This window comes from Eumetopias jubatus, unplaced genomic scaffold, assembly GCF_037043125.1.
Source record: "Eumetopias jubatus isolate StellerSeaLion01/CBP00866 unplaced genomic scaffold, mEumJub1_p1.0 scaffold_13, whole genome shotgun sequence".
Taxonomy (NCBI): Eukaryota; Metazoa; Chordata; class Mammalia; order Carnivora; family Otariidae; genus Eumetopias; species Eumetopias jubatus.
The window spans coordinates 74222246-74247654 of NW_028274819.1; the positions used below are offsets into that span (position 1 = coordinate 74222246).

A 25409-nucleotide genomic window follows, 5' to 3' on the forward strand; every position below is an offset into this window, starting at 1 on the left:
TAGTAACTTGCCTGAGCTGAATTGTAGCAGAAGTGGTGTCATCTCAGTTGCTGGTCCCTGAAACCTAAAAATTAAGAGAATGACCAGAGATCAGTCAAGCGTGAGCTCAGTGGTCCTCACTTCCTGGTGTGAGCTCCAGACTCCCAGGGGGATGGTCTGTAGGGACATATTCTCCTTTCTGACTCATTATGGCCCTCCCTTCTGTTCTTCTCCTCCAGGCCACCCTGAGAACCTGCCATCTGTGCTGTTGTATATCCCTGATCTCATGAGGATGCTGGCAGTTTCTGTGGTGGGGAGATACGGGTTGCTCTAATTGGGTCTTTCTTTTCTTCCACTTCAAAATCACTTGCACTCCAAGCTTATCTTTTACCTTTTAGCACTTTATTCTAAAACACCTTCCCTGCCTCATTTGATGCAAGTTTTATGACATTGCCTGTTGGCAACTTGCTGCTAAAAAGAGGCTCAAAAAAAAGTTGAGTTATGAAGATAGTAAAAATAGTGAACCGGGAACATCAAGGGTGAGAGGAGTCTGGGTAAAACGTCTATGTGTGATGATGTAATCGATAAACATGCTAATTTGGCGAGAAATAGATAAGACTTGGGAGGTTAATTTATCCGTATTTTATTCCTGATCCATAGTTAAAGAGGAATCTGAAGGTCATTCAAGATACATCCTTAAGGGGCAGGTTGCTGGTGTAAATTGTTCTGCTAAAGCGAGAGATAGCAGCATGACATAGCACTGAGGGGAGGGTGGGGGAAGGTAGGAGAGCTGAGTGATAGTCCAGCCTTATCATTGCCTGCAGAAAGGGAAGGAGTCCAGAGCGTGGCACAAAAGTCATTCTGGGTCAGCCTGGAAGTTGCACACATGCCATGTGCTCTATGCCATGGCCACCCTCAGCTGCAAGGGAAGCTGAGATGTCTAGCCCAACTCTGTGCCCAGGAAGAAGAGGAGACCAGCTATGGTGAGCAGCTAGCTCTTGTCAACACAGGACCCGGGCCAAGACACATCATCTCTGGGCTTCAGTTCACGCACCTGTAAGATAAAGGGGTGATGTCTAAGATTCTGCTTGTAACTCTAACATCCGTGATTCCAATTCAGTGAAAAATCTTGATTTTGCCATGCCATTTGCAGTTAATTCTTAGAAGAATTTTCAAATATTTAAATTGAAGAAGAAGAAGAAGGAGAAGGGGAAGAAGAAGAAGAACTGGTGAGAAGTGGGCTAACAGCACTTGTGTTAAAAGGAAGTGTCCCATCTGACCTCTTTCCTATTCCCAACACGTGGGATGAGGTGGGCTTTTCTTGCTCTTCCCTCCAACCCCTTCTGCCCTTTCCCCTTTTCTACTTAACTCCAGCAGCCTTGTAAACAAACACAGCAGAAACAGAAAACCAAAAGGACGTCGGCACGTCGCCGTCACCCCTCCCCTCCAAGGTAATTCTGAATGCAGGCCAACTCCCTTTAGGATGGAGGCCAGGCGTTTTGGCAGATCCCTTTGGAATTTTGAAGCGGGAGATGCTGACAGTTGAGACCTTAGTGAATGGGCCTGCAGAGGAGCCAGTGCTGATTAACGACGTACACACAAGCTGCCCAAAGAATGTTGGCTCTTGCTGGGGTGGTGATGTCATCCCTAGCAACAGGTGGCAGCCCTCTTTCTCTGAGCGCTCCTTGAGAAGGTCCTAGTGTTCCAGTCATGAATGAGGAACAATAAGGCGACCACAGGGTTAACTGCCACTTTCACTTGCTCTTTTGTGGAGCTGGGGCCTTTCCCATAGAAATGTCATTGGCTTGAACTGATTTCTTTTTCTCTACTGCCCAAATGTCAGACGCTCGTATAACAGTCGATCACGAGCAACTTTCGCCACCGAGGCCCCTTCAATAGCAGCATAGTGATGTGTGTGCTTTCCTTGCGCAAACAGAAGTGAACCCGCCTCTGGGAAGGGTAGTGGGACATGAGCCTGCCTTGGGCTCCCCATTAGGAAAGATCATCAGGGCAGCATGAGACTCGCAGTGATTGCTGGGCTGGTTATTTTGCCTTTTCGTCTTTTCTGGTTTGGGAGCACAGCGTGTTTTCATGACTGGGTGGCAAGACAACAGAGTTAACCTAGAAAGTCACCAATCAGGACTTCCTCATAGTAACCTGTATTAAGATTGAGGTTGGCTGAACATGACCTAAATTGATAGCTCTCAATCCTGTTACACTGGAGCCTTTTACAAATGTGCATCCTTAATACATTCTGCATACTCAGGAGGACCCAGGGAAGAGTAAGACAGATACGTCAGATTTTGTGTGTAGGCCTGGGAATCTGTATATTTACAGTGATCCGAGTGGTTCTCATTCACACTAGCCTCAGCAAGTGGTCTGGGCCTCCTGGGTAGAAACAGAGATTGCGGTCGGGATGGAAAATACCATGGGCCTTGGACTCAAACAGTAAGTGTTTGAATCTGGACTCTACCGCCAGCAAGCTGTGTGACCCTATCAAGTCATCTGACTCTCCTGAACATGGCTTTCCATTATCTATAAACAAGGAAAATAGTCCCTTCCTCGGGGATCATTGGGAGGTTTAGAATATATGTGTGTTGAGCTCCTAGCCCTGTGCCTGACGTAGTGTAAATTGCTTAGAAAGTAGGTCTGTCTTTACACGAGGCCTATTTCTTCAATCTCTTCTCTGTAAAATGGGAGAGTTGGACCACATGACTTCTAAGCACCTTCTAAGCTTTAACCGTCCATGGTGCTCCTCTGGCCCTGGTGTCAACTTTCAAAGGAGGTTGTGTCCAAGAAGCATGAAACATTCCCCAGCCCGGGAAGGCATCCCTTGGCTAGAGTGAAATGTGGAAGTCATGAACCAAATAGGCCAGTGAGACATCAGCACCAGAAGCCATCTGCATGCTGACCTAATTGTCTTCAGTGACTTTAATTTATAAGATTATAGGCAGTCCTGTAAAACATTCTTGGCACTCCAAGACACCTTTTGCAGTCCCAACAAACCATGATTTATCTAGATCCTTTGTCAGCTTTCTTATGGTTTGATGTATTCTGTGCCCTGGGATAAAGGGTCTATGTTGACTCTTGCCATCTCAAATAATACTTTCTTTTACTTACTGTAGAACTCATTCTTTCATCCTTCAGAGCTTGAGCTCGGTTTCAGACAGACACGTGTGATCTCACATAGCCACTCAATATGCTGAGCCTCTAGAGTGCTGAGCACAAAATCTACATTGGCCAGTTATTGTGTAATTAAATGAAATAATTGTGTCCTGTCCTCTGCAAGCACATTGTGTTGGAGAACTCAGCATACAACAGTCCCCTTCTTAACTTCATAGGCAAGCCCATGTTTATTGTGAATATAGAGGTTTTGACCACATCCCTTTTTGTGCCCGTTGCTCCCAGATCTGTCTGTCTTACACAGAATTTACACTTTGGACCCACTGATCACCAGTTCCTCAGTACTGAACCTGTCTTTGTTATGGCCCACATGAGCAAGTAGCCCATTTGCCCATTGTGGCTGAGGATAAGATGGCGAGCCTTCTTATAGAGAGGCTGGGGGGCAATATGACAGTGTTGAGAGCATGTGCTTTGGAGACCAACAAGACCCATCACTTACTGGCTACCGGCCTTAGGGCAAATCATTTAACTCTGTTCCTGACCCATAAGGTGGGAATAATCATGCCAGCCTTGCAGTATGATTGTGGAGATTACGTAAGAACGTGTAAATGAATGGCAAGGCAGCTGGTATTACTGTCGTTCAAAAAGGCAGCATGGGTTATAGACGGAAAATGGATCAGAAATCCAAGACTCAATTTTACTGACATCTGGCCACCTGACTAGAGAGGAGCCATTCAACCCCTCCGTATCTGTTCTCTCAGCTGGCAAAAGGCATAAGAATTCTTCTCATAGGGGTACCATAGTGGTGTTTTCTGGCTAAAAGGAAATAACAGAAACGTGGTGTCAGTATTCTTATTAATGTTCTAATTATTCTTCTTGACACTGCCCAGAAATGGCTTTTGTTCCTAATGGCTTGGCATCTGCTTTATAGACACGCTCTTGAGGCGTGGGCAGTCTCCAGCTTACCTTCGGTGAGTTTGTTTGTTATAGGGATGTTTCAGTCATTTTGGTTGAAATAACTGCTTTCCATCCTGGAGCATTCCTTAAAAGCCGATGTCCCATTCACAAATTTCATTTGACTCGAGGCTGATCAGTACCAACACCCGTGGCTCCCCCTGCGCTATTAGTCGGAAACACTGTGCAGCCTTCTCTAGATAGGGATCTGCGAACGCTTCGCATGTTTCTTTATTAATGAAACACGGCAAATCGCATCCTTTTAGAGGATACTCGAATTACCTCTGGGAGGAAGTACTTTGTTAATGAGCCGAACTGCCTCGCTTAGGAGCTTAGGAGCTTAGGAGGATGAGTTGTGTTGACATATCAGATATCCTTTTGAGCCAGTGTGCCCTAGTGCCTGGGAATTGGGGCCAGACTTGTGGTTCATGACACAGGTTTCCTGAATTCCATTGCCTGAAAGTTTCTGTAGCAAAGCGGGAACTAGATTATTTACACTGTGATAACATCTGCAGAAGAAATGGCTTGGATTTCAAAAGAGAAAAAGTGGTTTTTATAAATGGGTCACACCTGTGGCAGGAAAGCTAGACAGGTTGGGGTGGACAAAGTGTCTGGATGCAGAAACACTCCGTGTCTAGTCTAGCTTACTCATAGGACAACAGGAAGGATCAGGAAGCCTCCAGATCCCATGCTGATAATCAATCATGTCACTCTCTTCCTCCAAAACCCTTAAGTAGCTTTCCATTGCTGTAAAAGTAAATTATTAAAAAAAAAAAAAAAATTCTAAGCTCAGCATACAAAGTCCCTGCCTGCCCTCTAGCCTCATCCCAGCCCATTAGTCATTGGCTCTTTCTTCTGAAGCCACACTGCCTTCTTTAATTTCCACTGGTTCAGCAAGGTCTCACCACTGCCCCCCTGCCCCCTCCCCAGCTTGTTACCACATGCTGGTTACTGCCTAGGATGTTTTCTCCCTACTCAGGTTGACTAAACTGAGCCCATCCTCCGGAACTCACCTCTAAGGCCTCTTACTCAAACTGATCTTCCTCCCTGGTACATTCCAACTGAAATTTGGTTCTCTTTTATCCATTGTAATGCACTCATTGGTTTCCTTTCAAAGCACTGACTGTGGTTTCCAATCCTGTATTTGTGTGCTTATTTATTTAATGTGTGTCTTCCCTACTAGACTGCATTTTCTCTGAGGGCAGGAATTGTATCAGTTTTGCTCCTCATCATATCCCTTTTGTATCTGAATAAAGCACTTATAGCAATAATGGCTTATTAGTAACTCTTGGAATGAATTAATGAATGAATGAGGTGTTTGGCAGGGCTAACTGTGAAGCAAACAGGACGAAATATGTAGGGGCACCCCCTTATCTCCAGACTTATCATCCATCTACTCATGGTTCACTTGACCTGGTGTCATTATTATATTTCAGAGACACTTTTTAGAGTCAGGCTGTCCATCCACCTGTCTACAACCTGCCCATTGTTAGATGGAAAATCTAACAGAAGCAAGCATCTTTATAGCAGAAATGGATTTTGCAGTGTTTCCAAACATTGGAAACCTTGAAGAAAGTAAATACTGCAAAGGCTGCCCTTTGTTTTAAACACTTGTGATTTATGATGGACGGAAAGTCTCTGGCAACCATATTGCTGTCTAGTCCCCAGTGACAGACATACCTACAAGCAGGAAGGCAGGTCTCAGTACTAATTAAAATAGCAAACAAACAAACAAAAAATGCCAGTCAGCACAGTTGTTCCCATTTCTTTGCCTTTTTGTGATCTACCAGATATTCAGACTGGGGAGCTTGTTAAGAGGAAGATGACCACAATGGAACATGGTCTGAAATCCTTGAATCAAAGTGAGGAACTAGAGCATAAGGATTATTCCTGAAAGACAAAGGAGGAACCAGTGTTTGTCATTAAGCATTCAAAGAGGAGTATGTAGGACAGAAGAAGATCTTCCTGTGTTTTGCTGGAGGGCCAAATGAGGAAAACATGGTAGGGATATGCATTTCAGTCACTACAAGGAGGAACTTATGGCCCCTTTGTGGATTCAGAAGTGAAGGATGACTGTCATGATAATTCGGATAGAGATTGGTTGACCGTCTGGTTGGGATATAGCAAAAAGTATTCATGTATTGATCCTGAGATGAGCTCTAGAGGTCTTTCTAGCTTGAGGAGTTAGTAATTCTTATTTGGCTTGGGGTTATTATTAAAAACATCCATTAGTTTGATTTAGCTTTGGATTTAAGTTAATTTAGGCCTTAGGATCAGAAGGTCAGGCCAGTTTTCTAAACTAATTTAAAAGGGGAATTAAATTGGAATTAGATTATTTCTTCAGTTTTATGTAAACAGCTCATACTCTGTTCTCTACAAACAAATCATAACCCAAAAATCTTTTTCCAAGTGTCATTTTTATTTGTACCATTACTATTAAGTATTCAATTATGTTCGGTTAAACAAATGCTAATGAATACCTACTATGTGCATTCATCCTACAAACCTTTATTGCATTTTGACTATAGGCCAGATTGTATTAGACAATGAGAACATAGACCTTGTCATTAGGAACTCAAGGTCAAGTTCATACAAGTATGTCAGCAGTAACAATCCCTGTGGTAATTGCTATGATAGACTTTTGCCCCTGGCACTATGTGCTTGCAAAGAACAGCATAGAAGTCACTCTGTGTGAGAATACGACGTTAAGAAAGCTTGCAAGTAGAGGTGAACTGCTTGGTACCCAGATGAAAAGAAGGCTGAGACATGTTTTTTCCCTCCATGATTAAATTGGTATTTTATCCAGAAGATGCCTAAATATTCACAAGGTGTTATGTTAGTTCTTTGTGTTGGACTATCACCTTCCTTTCTGAGCTATGATGTAATCACTGTATATTATCTTTCAACCTAGCCTGGACTCCAGTCTTGCAATAAAAAAATTCTTAAGAATCTGGGATGGGATGGGTGCGGCCCCAAATCTGAAGATTGCTATGAAACCAGGCAGAGCCGGGGGCGGGGGGTGCGGTGTGAGGAGCATCCCTTGACTTCTCCCAGACTCTTCCACATTTACCAGTAGAAACACTTCTTGTTGTCCAGAGGGGATGCGGGCTGTGATGGGAGGATTGGCGAGGAACTTGGAGATGTAGAGCATAGAGCACTTGACACTGGTGTTCCCAAGGACTGTGAGCTCCTAAGATTTAGGACAAGGAAAGAAAGGACGAGATTTACTGGTGTGTGCTGTGGTGTACAGGGAAATGTGGATCTTAGTGCAAAAACATTGCAAACCTAGAGTCAATATGTGACCTCTCTCTCTCTCTTTTCCCCCTTAGCCACCCAACCCTGCCTCTTGGTTCTGAATTAGGTTACTTTACCTTGCTTCTTAAAGGCACAAAAGGATCTGAAAAATATATATAACTAAGGGTTTTGGAAGAAGCAAGATAGATAAGTTATGTTCATTAAGATATCTTTATATTTAGCACCTCCCTCTGGGAATGAGATCTGCTAGGTTTTATTCCTTTTTCCTGCTCTGAAATTGGCCTTCTATTGACTCAAGTTTTCTTATCATTTTAATGGTATAGAATGCTTGTTACCCTCACAATGTAAAGAGGTGACCTGAGAATTTATTTCCTAGAGCCTGAGTAGTCATGAAATGTAATTCTCAGGCCAGAAGCATGAATGTTACTCTCTTTGTGATCCTTGAGAAACACTTATCATCCATTTGCTCTACTGAGAAGCCAAATGAGCAGTGAGAAAAACTCATCTTCTTAGGTTCAGAGAGAATCTCATCTGTTCAATTGGAGAAAGGAAGTAGTTCCTAAATGCACAGTTGGGTCATTCAAGAACATGCTCGTTGCATTTGTATAGTGGTGAACTTCTCAGTACAGAATAAGGACCTGAAGTCCATCTCAACAGCACTTAAACTTAGAACTCAGTGGATAGCAATTAGGAGAAATTTAAAGCATACCTGGGAGGCTCCAAAAGTAAATATTTCTCTGAGCAGATGTGTTGTAGCTGAATTAACTGGGTGTTTGTGCAACAGCAATGAATCGGAGAGATAACAGTCTTTATTGCCTGTAGATGTAGCCGGTGATTTCAAAATACAAGTGGTGTTAAATGTTCCCAGTAGATGCTCAGGCAGTTTGCTGAGCAAACCATTGCTGCTGCCAGGTTATAATCATACTGCCTCGGGTTATTTGTCCAATTCTAAGTAATGAGGTTCCCATCACCCTCCATTTGAGGTGTGTTTATCTTACAAGAACTTGGGTCAAATTGAACTTAAATTTCACTTGATGGTTCTCTGCTAAGAACCATTCCTAGAGGAGGAAAGCAAGATTCATTTCTCTCATACTATTCCTTGTTTAAAGTTTCTGCCGGAGAAAAACAAATGATCTCCCCCTTTCAGTTGATTGGGTAATTCGGGGTGATGCCATCAGCCTCTCACTTGTCCTGATGAGAAAACTGTAAAAAGGATATCCTGCTGCTGTCTGATCTTTTCTGTTTTCATCCTGATATCACTTGAGAGGAGCAGCCTTTTGGGAGATTCCTTAGAGGTTATGATAACAGGAGTGGGGGCAAAGAGGGTAGAGATTGAGGCCACAGGGGCCAGAAAAAAGAAATAGGGAATGCCTGTGGAGCAGTGAGTAGCAAATATATGTACCGGCTTACAATAACTGTTACCTTTGCTGTAATACAATGTGTTTCACCAAGATAGACTCTACTACAACTAGGAATGGTTTTGTTTTGGTCCAACCAAGGCGAGGATAAAGCAGATATTCACATGGGCTCATCCCCCACGATGCTCCAACCCTCATGCTACAGGCTTTTATATGTATGACTGTAATGTATATGTCTAATAATCATATTAGGTTGGTATTCTTCCCCACCTAACAGATGAGGAAAGGGAATCTGTCCAATGTCCCATAGAAAGCGAACAGCAAAGCTTGGGTGGGAATCTAGTCTGTCTGATTCTGGTCATCTTAATGTAGAGCTGGCTAAGGTCAACATGATTGCCATAACGGCATTTCACACTCAGGCACATAAAACAGCAGGCATTACACCCAAAGGGTCACACATGAAAAATTCCCAAAGATAATGATCTCTCGTGGTAGTCTGAAATCATTCAATACGTTCAGGACATTTTGTTGAATCAATGAATGGGACGAAATTTAAACTGGGTTTTGAAATGGGCAAGGTTGAGAAGTAGGTATCAGTCAAATCATGACTAATTGTGGAACAGATGGAGAGTTTATCATTATACAACCTTTTTTATTTACATCTCTGTACTGAGACCTGAAATAGGAGTGACTCTCATCATTATCCTATTTTTGTTAAAGTACTTTTTATTATTCGAAATAGCTCTTTCAAAGTTGTCCTCTCATTTTCATTCATTCTCTCCACTGGTATCTGTGAAAACACTATGTCCAGGCACAGGGCACAGGAGAGCGAAGGCTAGAAAAAGTCTGGGACGTAATCACAAAAGGCCCTGGACATCAGGTTGAACTGGGATTTTACTCAACAGGCTACTAAGACATGGTGGTAGGGCAACCACGGATGGTGATAAATGGATGAGCCGTGTGGTTGGGTAGTTATTGTTATCCCGTTGCAGGTGCAGACATGGAGTCACAGAGTGGTTTTGTGACTTGCATAAGACCACAGAGTATCTAAGGAGACAAAGTGGCATAGAGCCTCGTTCTCCGGACTCTAGAGCTTTCTCCACTACCTTCAGCTGCCATCTTTCTTACCAAATGCCACAAATTCCTTGCCACAAAACAGGGACAGGGTAAAAGAAGAGAGCTAGAAACTTCTGCCTGTTGACTTGCCACAAAAGAGCCTCATCTATCCAGGTGGAAGAATACAACTGAGCAAAAGGGACATGGAAGCAAGAGATGCTTGCCCTGAGGAGCAGAGAGCTGTTCTCATGATCTCATTTACAAGGGATTGAAATCAACTCTGAGATTTGAATTCGGTCCATTGGCTCAAATAAGATTAGATCTCTTAACCTTCACCTAACCTCTTTGGTCTGGTGGTAGAAGTAACATCCATCTCCCTGGAATTTCCTGCCAGCAGGGCACTGACCTCCCTGCATTGCCATGCAACCAAACCTCTAACTGCCTTCCCCATCCTTAAAGGCTTCTGGGTTTTTGAAAAAGCATAGAGAAATCTAAGGTTTTCCTGAACTTCCACATATTCCAAGCTCTCTATTTTTCAAATTAACAAATTAATTGTGTAGTAGTTACAGGTTATTAGGTGAAATTATAAAAGTGAAATATACTTAATAATGACATGAGAAGATCCTTATTGCATGGTAGGTGCCTTGGTGTGCATCTCATTTCGTATTCACAGTGGTCCCATGAGACAGATAGGAGCATTCCTAGTTTATGGGCAAGGAAGTTGGAGTTACCTGCTCAAGATCATTCAGCTGGGAAGCAGGGAGGATTGGAAACAAACCTGGATCTTCCTTGACTGTCCTTCCAGACTAGTTCCCAGATGGAAGAGCTTCTAGAAACTTTTAGTCATCGAGTCAAAAGCAATATTGAAAACATTTATTGTGAAAATTATAAAAGAATAAAAAGCATTAAAAATATTTAAATGCAAGGACAGGAGGACTTCGATAATGTTTATAAGAATTTTGTATAAAGTCACTCCTTCTCCATTAAACAGTCATTTGTTGAGGGCCAACTATGTGCCAGGCACACTTCTAGGTACCGCAGATATGGCAGGTGCATATGAAGCTCCTATATTTGTAAGGCTTACATTCTACAGAAGGTGGTAGATGGTCAATAAATGAGCAGGTATGCAAACAGGATAATTTCAGACAGAGAGGGTCAGAAGAAAATAAAACCAGGAGGGAGAGACTTGCGGCAGGGTGACCAGAGAGAGGAAGTGTTCTCTCTCAAGAGGGGATATTTGAACTGAGGTCTATGTGATAAAGAAGGGATTAGCCATGCAGAAATGGGAGTGGGGTGCATGGAAAAAAATGTTGCCAAGGAAAGGCCAAAGACAAAGGCCTAAAGCAGAAGTAAGTTTTACATGCTCTAGGAACAGAAAAAATTGCAGAATAGCTGGAATCTGGTGATAAATATCAATACTTTGATGAACTGAATTGAATTTGTTAAGTAGGAAGACTTTCAAAAGGAAGATTAGCAAGAGGAGAGCTGGAGGAAGACATAACCTAAGGAGAGAAGAGCTCAGAGAAGAACTAGGAAATCCAAATGGTGAAGGTCTTGGCAGAGTTGTTAAGGGAAGCATGGCGGTTGGATTCCTTTAGGATCAGTTGATGGGGGACTCATTGACATTTAATTGGATTGATCCTACAGTAGCTCAATGGCTTAAGACAAAAACACTGTCCACACATCAAATTTGCTTTTTTCTGAAGCAGTATTGTACTGGGAAGGTTTGATGCGGCCCCAGGCCCATTGGGAACTGAAAAGCAAGTAGAGACTCTTACCTGAAGACGTCTCTCCAGTGGAATGAAATGATCAGTGGGAGATAGAATAAAATGTGGAAAATGAGAAAGCCATTCCTGTACCTTTTTCAAATATTTTGGTTAAATGATGGAGTAATCTTAAATGAAATAGCAGAAGATCAAATTGAATAGGAAGAGGAGTCTTGTATCCTCGTGGTAAGAATAAGGATTCTGGAATCGGACAGTTGGATCAAGTTTCAAATCTTTCTCACTAGCTGTGTAACCTCTAGCAAGTTTTCCTGGTCGTGCTAAGACTCAGTCTCTTCCATCTGAAAAATGGAAGGGGGGTAATAACCGTATTTAGCAATTCGGTAACAGAAATTTAGAATTTTGGGGAGGATTAAATGAAGTGTTGCCTGTAAAGTGTTCAGCGTACCCCTGGTTGCATAGAGAATAATCAGAAAATGGCATCAGCTGTTAGCTAGGTCAGGGAGAAGCTGAGGGGAGTGTTTAGAAATCTGTGATTACCTGAGGAAGCCAAAAAGAAGTCAAAAAGCAGTTCTGAGTGTTTTTGAACAGGCCTGAACACCAATCAGAGCTAAGCACTGTGGAATCTGACAAGGAGCTGTCCCTCTCTGTGCCTCGGTTTCCCCATCTGCCAGCCAAACTGGATGCCGGGGCAAGATTGCAAACGCTCTCGCAGGCACCCAGCCTCAAAGATCTGCTTGGTAAGTTAATGCCAGAGACCTGGCATCCAGTTATGATCTAGGGTCACCGATCATCCTGGTTTGACCAACACTGAGGATTTCTATGGAACAGAGAACTAGGATTTCCGGTGCTGCAAAAGAACAATCTCTGGCAAACTGGGATGGTGGTTCGCCGTACAAAAGTGTTGTTTCCAAGAGGGAGCAAAGGAAGTGGTGAGGAAGGGCTCTGTTTCAGAGGTGGCCGACTGGAATTCTCCTGGCGTCCCCTACCTGTTTATGTGTTAGGCTCAGGTACATGCTTATCATGTCCTCTTGGTTTCTTTGCTGTGAGCCTTGCAGGAATGGAGAGCTGACTGTTGCCATCGGCATCTGCCGTGCTATTTCATGGCGTGTAGAAATGAAAAACACTTCCATGTTAATGATTGCGGTGCTGAGTGTCCCTAGGGGAAAGGTATCGTAAATAACACAAAATTCCAAAGTTTCCCCAAAGGCCTCCTGAAGTAACTTTGGGACAGAACCGTAGTCCACCAAAAGGCTGCGTGTTGTCCTTGTTCCACCAGAATATGGTGAAAGGCCCTTCTCCTCCTCGTCTACCCGACAGACCTCCTTCCAACCCAAGATACCCCATCCTGGGAAGCCTCTCTTTGTACCCCCGGGAGGAGTTCAAGGCAGACCCCTCTGGGTCCCATGTTACCTTTTTGCATAATTCTACCTGAGTCTTTAACTGCTTGGCTATAATGACGTATTCCCTGCCTGCACTCCCGTTTACTCCCATCCTTCTCTGAAGGCAGGTGTGTTGGTGCCAAGTCAGCAGTGGGAATAGCACCAATAACAGTTGGTGCCAGTACCTCACGTCATATTAAAAACCCGGAGCCCAGAATGGCTGCTGAGACTGTGGAATTCATCCTGCACACTCTCCTGTCCGCTGCTTTGGTTCGTTAATGCAAAGCCTTCCCGACAATTTTCTTTTCCATGGGAAATTGAAACCCTTTAATATCATTTCAAACCTAGTCTCTCTAGCATGAGCCCCAGGTTCTCTAGCGCCAGGACACCAATGTGACTCAAAAGAATTAAAATTGCAGCAAAACTAAATAATCTTGTGGAATGGATGCTAAACCAGGCGCCAGTTCCGTGACATGTACCATCGAAATGTACAAGTACTAATTATCCACTAATTACAACCACAGTAGAATTGAGCTCATTTTCACTGAGAAAGGACTGACATGGTGTTGTGAATGGCTTAAAAACCTACTCTCAGACTCCGTAGGCCCAGCCATTTTTTTCAGGAGATACTGAATTTCTCAGAGTTCCAACAAAGAAGATGACATTTTCTTTTAAGCTTGGTGGCATGTTTATTTGCCTAGTGGGTTTTTAAAGGGGTCCCTCTTGTGTACCCACCCATTACAAACTGTTATCCCCAAAGACGGAATGCAAAACTTCTAAAAATGTGGAGGAAACGTTTGCAACTGTGCTTCTGGCCCCCTCTGCTGCCTTCGTGGGAGGGCTTGGAGGTCAACATTGGGATATCAAGGAAAGGAGGAGAGAAAGACAGACAGAGGAACTTGAATATAAGTGCCCAGCACACCCCCCAGCAGCTGCAGCCCTTAATTTTCAGTTTGCCAGGGTCAGCCATCTCTTTCTCATCCCTCAAGTAGGAGGAAAACTTCCACAAGCTTCTGCCACCTCTCCTAAAGGAACCAGTAAAGGAAAACCAAGCAAATAATTACAGGATGCTGGTGAAGGGCACAAATTTAGGAGTCCCACAGAGCTGGTCACTTGGTCGTGTAGCTCTCAATAAATGATACGTATTTATGTTGATTTTCTGGGTAAATATGGAACAAAGAAGATCTAGAGACAGATTCTGTGGTGTCTTCAAGGCTGCCCACCTCCTCCACCTCGCCACACCATCCCCCATCCCACGAGCCAGTATTTGCTGCTCTCTGATTTTTCCCCAACCTTACTCTTTCAGTGATTCTTTCTGAACAAGAAGCTAAAATGGCCACCTAAGTCACCCTCATGATAAGACATGGCGGAGGTAGCCCCTTAGCACACTCCTTACTAGATTATTGGTTGCATGTTGGAAGAATTAATTCATCAGATTCTAGCTGGGAGTGTGATCCTACAAGGCCCTTTGACTTGTCCTCCATTTTGATATTCACTGTGGAGCACCTTGTGGACCCAGCAAAGTCAGAGGCTGACTGCTTCCCCCCACATAGACACTTGTAATCTTCTTTGGGAATTGAAACATGGGCTGAGCCCTCTCTGACAGGCAGTGAGCAACCCTACTTATATGTGACAGGTTCTTGGATAAATAACATAATTTAGTTAAACAAAAAGTAAAGGCAAAAGAGAAATAAAATACATATTAGAAAGAGTCAAGAAAAACTCATTAGCATTGGCAATCTGCCATTTCCCCCCATGAACCTCAATGAACCACACGGACTGCAGACTCTGATATATGATACCAAAAAACATGGCTGTATGAACTTGTAACATTTTGTGTTAAAAACCCAAAATAATAATTATCACAGCACATAATTCCATTTTGAATTTATTTGGAAGCTTTTTCCAAAAGAATGGGAGCTTTTCAAGCTGTAATATAAATGCTGAGTGATCATTCCCATAGATATGGGCCATCACCTACTTTGGGTGGTGGTATGTGTAGATGCATTCACACACACTTCCATACACATTTTCAGTCGTAGAGTTTTACCATCCAATAGACTAATATTGATTGATCCCCATCCATATGCCAGGCACTTTGCTAGGCATGGAAGATACAAAGATTGGCCTAGGTTCCTATATTCTTTTAATGAACACTAAATTAATAAAAACATAGTTGTCCTGGAGAGGTCACAGTCTACTGAAGGAGACAAACATGTAAACAGAATACAGTGATAAAGCTATAATGCAATTATTTATAAAGTCCTCTATAAAAGACCATAAGGAGTATATAACTCTTCACTTATTTGATACAGCAATTTTTCCCATGGAGTTCTAAAAGATTCTAACTTCTCCTTTATTTCCGCTTATAGTTATAAAGGAAAAAAAATTTTATGTGTTACTCCTAGTGAGGAAAAGGGGATTGCTCCCCCATTGAATCATTACTGTGTTATAGAGGAAGAAATGGAGACATGCAACATTTTTAGAGACTTGCACAAAGTTGCTGCATTCATAAATGATTAAGCACAAATTTCTTCATTCTTGAGAGAGGTGGTACTTCTTCCCAAAGCACAGAAAGACCATGAAATTCCACTAATTCAGACTATCATTGAAGAGGATTTTACAGCGGTTGAAAATGCAGATTCTAGAATATTTCAGGAAACACGCGTTTACTGCTTTCAAATCAACACATAAGGTTAATGCAAACTATTAAAGTGTTGCCAAACAAAAGACCTGGTTGGTCAGACTCTAATGAATAGTTACATAGGCTATTTGCAATTAGAACATCAAAATGGTGGTTGTTAAAATTAAAGTGCTTTGCAAATGGTTTGTCTCAAGTACATTAAATATTCCCCTGGGACCTTTCCAACCTATTAATTTACCTAGGTAGAACAAAGGCAAACTTCAACCAGCCCCAGAACTATAACAAATTCTCAGATAGGTGGGATGAAAAATAATGAGATTTTATAGTGTATACATAAATTTAGGACAAAAGGGAAGAATTGAATTATGTCGAAATTAACTGGAAAATGTGTGATATAAAAAGGGGGGAGGGTTGTCAGTCTTCTGATAACAGTCAAAGCTCTCCGTAACAAGTGATTTTCCCAGATTTTTTTAAAAATTGAGTTGTAAAACATTGCTCCTACCCAAGACCATGGATAGATCACAGAGCAAAGATGATCTTAAGAGAATGGCATGCCTACAAAGCACAAATGTGTTTTCAAGACTTTGCACATCCTCTGAGTAATTTGCACTTTCTCCAACCTTCTGATTTTATCTGTCACATGAAAACAGATGTAGAAACAAATTATTTGCAGTGAAATCATTTCTAAGGGGAGTGCAGCAGTGGTTTTCACACCTCTGGAGTGTATAGGAATTAAAGAACTTCATAGTGTTCATTTGAATGAATAGAAGGAAACTTAACTCTCACGGACTTGGTTATTACATTTTCAGACATTGTCGGAGGTGATGCATCTGAAAACAATAAGGTGTCCCTCTTGAATGTAATTATAAATAACATCCCAGTGCTGTTAGGACTTCTAATAAAAATAAAAGCTAATGTACTGCTTTTTATAGATGGTACTTCTGTTTTTAAACAGCCCTGCTAAAGTGCAAGGTCCTATGCCAAGCACTTCCTCTCTTCTGTTTGCTACCCAGAGCCTGTGAGGGAGTTAGATCTATCCCCATTTCAGAGACCACAAGACTTAGATCAGAGAAATTGTATAACTTGTCCTTGGTCACGCAGCTAAGAAATCAGAGAGCCAGGATTTAAAACCAGACTCACCTTTCTCATTAATCTATCTCAGGCCCAGCTACAAATTTGCTACTTTAACTTTTTCCATTTTCTCTGTCTGTTGGAATCTTGTTCACTGTTTAGGGCCCAGTACAAATTCAATTATTCAGTTTATTCCCTTAAATTTTCCAGTTGCACGATTCAGCATTCATCTTTCCTTCTTCGGGGCACCTGGACTTGTCCAGGGTATGTATTAGATCACACTGTGTATCATCGCTATTTGCATATGTGTCTGTCTCCCTCACTGAATGCCGTGGGGACCAACATAAAGGCTGATTGTTGTATCCTCTTGTCTCTTCCCAATGTGCCTTGTGTCCAGATATGCTTCTGTAGTGAAGAGATAGCGTTGCCACAGAGGGGATGTTTACCTCTGCTGCCTGAGGGCCAGATGGAGCCACGAGAGGCATAACACAGTACAAGAAAATTGCCAGAATGAAGAAGTCAAACTGTAGCTGAGATAAACCATTGTATTAGGGGTAGATAAAAGGCATGTGTCCTATCTAAAATCAGAATAAATCTGGCAACCATGGGGTTTAGTCTTTTGCTGGGTGGATTCAGAACAGAACTTCATAGCATTCAGGGGCTCCTGGGTGGCTCAGTCAGTTAAGCGTCTGCCTTCGGCTCAGGTCATGATCTCAGACTCCTGGGATCGAGCCTCGCATCAGGCTCCTCAATGGGGAGTCTGCTTCTCCTTCTCTCCCCAACCCCGACCCTGGTCATGCTCTCTCTCTCTCTCTCTCAAATAAATAAGTTAAATATTTTTTTTAAAGAGAACTTTGTAGAATTTTGAAGACACACAGGAGACTATGGGTCAGGGCCCCCCCATTTTATTGGCCTTTAAATTCTTCTGTATTTTTTTTATTTTATTATGTTGTGTTAGTCACCATACAATACATCATTAGTTTTGATGTAGTGATCCATGATTCATTGTTTTCTTTTGTATTTTAAAATGCATTATTTTTCATTGTGGGAGAACTAGACCATTTGGATAAGTCAAAAAAAAAAAAAATCAATTACCTTAGCCCCATCACCCAGCAATAACAACTGTCTATAGAGTGATTCTCACCCTTGGTTGAAGATCGGAATCACCTGGAGCTTTTTAAAAATCTCTATGCTCTGACCTCTGCCCATCCCAAATATTCAGAACTTCTGGCTGTGGGACGCTGCACCAGTGTATGTTAATGCTTCCCAAAGCACAGCCAAGTGTGAAAACCAACCTTGGTCTAGAGCCAGACTTCTCAAAATGTAGTGTACATACAGATCACCTAGGTCTGGGAGGAGCCTGCAGCTCCTAGGTGATGCTGATGCTTCTAATCCATGCCACACTTTGAGCAGCAAGTATATATCATACCTTCTCGATAAAATTTAACAATGCGTGGATGAAGGACTCCTGATGGATAAGTCTTTAAACAAGTTACTTAAACTGGAAGCATCAGTTTCCTTATCTGTCAGGTGACATCGTGAGTAGTAGACATTTTACAGTTTTTGTGGCCCAGGTGTTTAGACACATTTGAAGGGAAATCTCAAGATGGGGAGGAAGCAGATTAGACCCTTGAACACATACGATACAACAGGCATTATTTTTGGAGCTCATCATAGAGTTACATTATTTGAGCATTTAATATGCACCAGGAACCAAACTAAGCATTTTAAATCAATTATTTAAGAAGCCTCATGTTACTGAAAAGGAAGATGCTGTTTAGAGAAGCCAAGTAACTTGTTGAAGACCATGCAGTTGCCTGGAGGTGGGACTGAGAGGCAAGGCCAGTCTAATGTCAAAGCCTGAGTGGTGGTCAGTGCACTGCTAACCAGTACCCCGTAATGCTTCCCAGACTAGATCATCTCGGAGACCCATCCATAATAGTGTCATCTAGATTTCCAGCCACGACTTCTTCCTTCTTATTTTGATCATCTAATATTCAGAATTATGCAAAGAAAAATCTTGGCAGAAAGAGAAAGGGGGAGATGTGCACCATATTGCACATCTGAGCGCACACATCAGCGGTATGTTAATGGCACCTAAAGATGGCATCATTTCATACGACATCCTTAATATTGGTTCACCATCTGTAGCTTAATTTCTCTGAAGAAATCCAATATGGCATTCAAGGTTTAACTAAACCCCCTAGAGACTTCTTCAGGTGCATAAATTCTTCATCTAGGCCAAACCAGAAGGTAGAGCCAGAGGGCTATGTGAGATTAGGAGGGAGAACCATGAGGATTGGTGATGAGGAGAGAAACTCAGGGAAGAACAGATGGGACTGGTAAGTATCCAGGTATTCTGGCAAAAGTAGACTCATACACAGCATCTCTAGTCCTGTGTGAGTGTACATGTATGTGTGCATGTGTGTGCATGCATGTGTGGGTGTGTGTGGCAGGAACACGTGGAACAGGAGAGAATTATTCAGAGAAGAGGTCTTTGGAATATTCTCAACCATACAACATCTTCTTCGTTATGCCTCCCTCGTTGGCCACTGTCTTATCCTTCACCCTGATGACAAGTTACCTTGACCCTGATCCCCTAATCGATCTCATCTGGAATGAGTGGTACAGCAAGGGAGCAGGGCTTGCCTGAACCTCAGAACTCTCCCTCCAGGCTATGGGCAACTCCCTCTGTCAACTGGGCCTGAAGTGAAGGTACAAGGGTATGTACCAGCCTCAACATTCTTCCTGCACAAGCTGGCTTTTCCCCCTTTTCTACCTGTGGCAACTACACGTCCTGTATCCAAGGGGGAAAGTATTTCTGGCAGAAGAATCCTGCCTGCGATTTCCCTGCTGCTCAGGCAGACTTGAGAAATGCCATCCATTGGCTTGCAAAGAAAGAAACTGAAACTTATCTGTTACAGAAAACTACCAGCTCCGAACCATGTGTGACCCACAGGGTCTTCATACTTGGTTCAGGATGCACCCTCACTTATGCAGTTTTAAAGCTTCTACTGGCATCTTCGAAGTCACTATTTATAAAGAAAAGCTCAAGTTGCAGAGTAAAGCTACATCCAAGATTTCCCTGTCAGATTTTCTTAAGGAAATTTAATAGTAGCACTGTGTACTCCATCAAGCAACTCCAAATCTTTACACCTCATGAAGCAACTCTTACTTAAAAAGCTTGTCTGCTCCAGCCAGTTTCCAGACCTTTTTTTTTAACCCTGTCATAACCGATGCTTTAGCTCTTGTGTATTTTTTATTTCTGGTGGTTCTTTTCTTTTTAAAGAAATATTGGTTAGGGGCACCTGGGTGACTCAGTTAAGTGTCTAGCTCTTGATTTCAGCTCAAGTCATGATCTCAGAGTCATGAGATCGAGCCCCGCCTTGGGCTCTGCTCTCAGCGGGGAGTCTGCTTGAGCTTCTTTCTCTCCCTCTTCCTCTGCCCCTCCCCACCACACTCTCTCCCGCGCTCTCTCAAATAAATAAATCTTTAAAAAAAAAGAAATATTCTTTAGTCTCAGAACACATATTATCTGGTTGTTTCTTTAAAACAAACTTAATAGATGTCTTCACTCCTACTTTAATTTTTCCTATAAAAATCTTTGCATTTGAATTTGCATTTGCACTGAAATTTGCACGTATTCTGTGTCCATTTCATTCTCCAAATTCAGTTCACAGTCTTATGTCCATATGTAAATAATGTGGGCAACATTTCAAGGCTTCCTGATGGGCTGAATTGAAAGGTGGAAACGGAAGTTCTAGAAGTTGGGATCTTATGGAGAGATGATAAACATGAGAATAACTAAGGGTTTTTTTTTTTTCACTTAAAAACACACACTCATAATTAACTGATGTTTTCATTTTCCTCCTTTTGAGAGACACATGTGTGCTTAAGTGTTGATTTTGTGCAGCAAACGAAAACCATAAACAAAACAAAAAGGCAATCTACTGAATGAGAGAAGATATTTACAAATGATATATCTAATAAGGGGATAATATTCAAAATGTATAAAAATGTTGTGGATAAATAAAAATCAGAATGCAGCCCCTCCTGTTCCTGCTTGGGTGACTCACCCACGTTCTGCTCAGCTGGGCTCAGGTCCACTAAGAAGAAAGTGGGGTCAGTGAGAGATCATAGAATGATCTCCTTTTAATATTTTTGTGTTATTATAGACTCCTTACACTGAAAAGAGACTTAGGACATTTCCAGGTAAGGAAATAGGGGCCTAGAGAAACCATGTCATTGCCTGGAATCTCATACCCAATAACTGACAGCCTGAGACCAAGACCCAGGTCTCCTGGCTTTGGTTTTGGCAGGGGGCTTTGCCACCACTGCACATACTCATCTGCTAGGGAGACAGTGGAGAGGCTTCAGAATTAGCATCCTTGATAGGAATGATGGCTTAATCGTTGGTGACCTTGGGCAACTTAATTTAAGTCAATTTCCTCCTATAAATGGAGTCAGAATAGTTCTTGTCTCTCGTCACTATGAGATTCAATGAGAGCGTGCATGTGAGCTGTTTCGTACAGTGGCTGGCACATAGTACTCAACAAATGTGGGATACTATAAGATGATCATTTGCCCACCTTTCTGCATAAATTAGATAGAAACCAGGATGTGGAAGACCGTGGAATAGTCACAAAGCCCCTGTGCATAACATTAAAGATTAAAAAGCTGTCATCAACAGCCAAAAAATAAAAAAATAAATAAAAGTCTGTCAGGAATTGTTCTAAACACCTCCAACATTCAGCATGAAAGAGAATTCCAAAAATTGGGAAGACCTTGAAATTATTCAAAGAATGAAATAGAGCATTCAGGTCACGTCAGCTCCCATGGTTTGGGACCATTATGGCCACTCTGTATAAAACAGCATTGAGCATTCTGGAAGGTTCATTCAAACAAGTTTTGCTTACAAGGTGCTAGCTTCTGTGTTACGTACCAAGACCATGAAGTGAATAAGATCTGTTTTTTACCTTTTTACTTATATTAGGAACAGTTCACTAATAAACAGAGCCACATATTGGGTGCCATGATAGTATTTATATGTTTAACAGCTATGACAAGTACTCCTCTAGGTTCCTGAGGTCAACTGGTAAACTCCCCAAAATCTCTGCCTTCTTGAAACTGTGGTCTAGAAGGGGATCCTGGCCACAGATGGGTTACCTGAAACACGCTAGAGGGAAAGTCAGAGAACGCTTCAGTGAGAGGCAACGTGTGAATTGTCTGGAAGGACAGTGAGGGGTTTACCTGATAGCTGGGGGTAGGCGCTGAGAAGTGGAGAGCAGAGGAAATGAAAGTGAGAAAGACAGACTAAGTACGAATTATAGCTCACAGGGTTGATAATTCTAGTTGTGTTTTTTTGATACTAAACTCAGCTTCCAACAGTCCTGGAAAATTATGCTGAAGCAGCTAAGACCTGCATTGCTTCAAGTAGCACTTAAAGAAAATGTGAATGTCACGGCAGTTAGATTACACAGCTGCGACCCAGGACACCCACAGGGAGAAAAAGCCAGGGGAAGATGTCATCTCACAAGTATGGCTTCTCTGACCATAACTACTTAGAACACTCTAAGTTCTCTTTTGAACAGGCAGTGACATTTTCGTGCTCAGGCTGTTTCTCAGAGAGATTGTGAGAGCCCCTGTCTCCACAACAAAAAATCAAAACTAGTCATTTTTAAAGTAATTGCATGGTTCCAGCCATATGCTCCCCCCCCCCTTAGTGAGTATCATTCACTTAGGATTGGCATAATTCCCCTCCTAAATTGGAGGTTTGCATATGTAATTATATCAAATGATGTGTTTGTTTATATCTCCAAACCACGTTCAAAAGCTCGCCTATGATTTATCTTTGAAATTCAATTTCATCATGTCAGTCCCCAATTTACTATGCCCAGTGGGTCTTCAGTTACATGTGTGATGTACAGTCCTTCTCTCCTGTAGAGATTACACAATCGGGTTGTCTTCCACAGTGATGCATCAGAAGAGCTGAAGAGAGAGAGAGGGTGCTCTGTTTTCTTCTCTCCCCTCTTTGAAGGCCCAGCTACATTCAGCTACCACGGAATTGTTAAAAAAGAAGATGCAGCATTGGCTATTTTGACGATTTCCTGTGGACCATGAGGATGGCTCACTGCATTCCTTTCTGACTGAAAACCAGAGCTGCTGAGTACCAGAGCTCATTTAAGTGTGTCCCTTTAGGAGAAGAGAGCTCTTGCCCCTTCTTGGTGTAGCTGGTCCTGTCTTGATAACAAGGATTATTTCCTAGTACAAATAACTACCAGTTGTGGCTTTAACCCCAAAACGTCCTGTTCATTATTTTTATGTCCCTGACTCCCTGTGGACAAACCTGATTACCCCATTCATCCCAACCCCTCTTCATGCCTGATTCCTAAACTAACTTATCCGTCCGTTCATTAATTTATTTTTAAATGTCTGTCTTCTCCAAACATGAGGGGCTTGTTAAAATCTAAAAGGCAGAGTTTATGATCTCCTCCTGATTTTTAAATGGCTTTACCAACATGTAATTTACATGCAAAGACATCCACCCATTTGAAGTATACAATTCAATGGTTTTCAGGATGTGTATGGAACTGTGCAACCATCACCTCAGTCTGTAATTTTAGAGCATTTTCATCATCCTGGAAGAAACCTTGTCCCCACAAACAGCATTTCCTGCCCTCTACCTCACCTCATCTGATTTCCCACCAATTTTCACTTTTGACTTAGATTTTTTTTTACCTGCCTTTTATCATCGATCTGTGAAAATAAATATAACGGAAACACAGAGAACTAAAACCTACAGAGGTTTTCCTGCCTTTCTTCCAGGAAGAGAGACTGCTTGGCTTTCTCATGGCTCCAGGTTCACAGTTGTGTGTGTTTCAGACTTTTCAGGAAGGCTGTCTCTTTCTCAGTTGGCTGATAAATATGTGAAAAACGCATCCTGGTCACAGGATGCCGATGACAGGGGAGCCACACTGCTCTCTTGGTCCCACATAAGCATTGTGCAAATAAGTGGCTTTCCTTAAAAAAAAAAAGAAAGAAAGAAAAGAAATCACCCTAAGACGAATCAGGAGAGGAAGGCTGACCTTTTCCCTGTGCACAGGGGGCCACGGCTGCCTGACCCAGTGAGGATGGGACACAAGTGTCCTCGGAGGGACAGAGGGCAAAGGGCTTCTGGTCTTTTGTGCCTGGAAGAGCAACAGACACCCAACAGAGTGAAGGCTGATGTCCCTTTCATCCATGTATAGCTTCCCTCTAACAAGTGTTTCTCATTCTCATTGTGACCTCTCACAGAGCATGCCCCCTGAGGAGGTGGGGAGGTTCATGAAAGCCTCCCTTCCCTTTCTGAGAAGACAGTTACTTCTCACTTGGAAAGTGCCATCATGATATGTGACCCTGTCGGATAGAACGGCCTGGAAGTGAAGGCATCAGATTTGTGTGTGAGACGCCCCTTGGTGTGACCACACTGACCCTTAGTCAATCCAAACCAGAGAGCTGTGCTCCCCTTTATTCCTCCTTTATCACCTCAGCCACCGGGGCACTCACACCATCTCTGTCTCCCCCTCATTCATCCCCGACCCCCCGTACACACTGAGCCAGATGCTAAAGTAGCTCGATGCATTTCACTCCTGGATGTGGCTGGGCAGAAAAATTAATGTCAATAAAAAGTCATGCTGAGACTTAACAAAGGAGAGTGAAATGGCACAGAGCCTTCTTTTAGGATTAGAGAACCTGTTCAGGCATCAACCCAAGAGACTTGGACACAGTAAATGAGGAATGGAGTGGGGCACAGAATTTGAGTGTTTGAGTTTCCCTGGGGGGATTCTTATGGGCAGCTAGGGAAGAGAAGTTACTGATTCTCCCACTTGAAATTCTTGATACCAGTCTCCTCCCCGAAATCTCAGACAGTAGCTCATCTCTGTATCCCAGAGTACCTAGCACTGCGCCATTCGCGCAGAGGCACTCAGTAAGTGGTTTCAAATGAATACAAGAAGCATGCACCCCTGATCCACCTACAGATACTCTCCTGGCACACAAAACAGTACCTTCCTGAACAAACACATTCTAAGTCTGCAGCAAAACTGAAAACTAAAATATAAATAATCTCCTCTACAGCAACTTTTGTCAACTGAGCATTAATGAAGTTCCTATTCTTTGTTGTAGGCCAGTGGCTAGGAGGGTGGCAGGGCTTCAGGATGACAAGGCAGACCCTTCCCATGTAGGAACTCTGTCAACTTGTCTAGTGGGGAAATACACACACGTGAACAATGGATTATAGCACAGAGCAAAGAACCATGATGGAGGAGAACACTGGTTGTGTTGGGACACACCAGATGGGCACCTAACCCTGGAAGACAGGTCACCTCTCTAACATCTGAGCTAAGTTTGAACCATCTAGAGGTGAAGCAGTGGGTGTGGGGCATGTTCCAGAAAGAATTCATGGAAAGGCAGATCATTTGCACAGTGGGAACACAACTTTCCCTCCCATGGGGAGTGTGGACAGATGAGAGTGAAGGGGACTGGGGCCACTTTGTAAGGAGCCATGCTACCCCCAGTGGGATTTTATTTGGAAAGCCATTTCACTTCCTGGGGCCTCTTCTTGGCTTTCTCTAAAGTCCATGTGCTCCCACCCACCACATACGTGTAAAACAAAAGCTGAAGGTCATGAGTTCCTCAGCAGATCTTGGTAAAATGCCTTTTCCATACTTCCCATACCTCACTAGTGTGGGGAGTGAGCTTGACATGTGATATTCCCTGCTCTTTTCCGTCCGTCAGCACAGGTGGCAAAATCAGCCCCATCCGTAGTCTTTTGTCTTCAGGGACAGTATAGCATCCAGAAATGGAATATAAATTTGACCTCCTA

General features: G+C 42.7%; 1 protein-coding gene across 3 annotated transcripts in view; it reads left to right on the forward strand.

The window, feature by feature from the left end:
- FAT3 (FAT atypical cadherin 3) overlaps window positions 1-25409 on the forward strand; it is a 499470-nt gene that overhangs the window by 297302 nt on the left and 176759 nt on the right. The window lies entirely within an intron of this gene.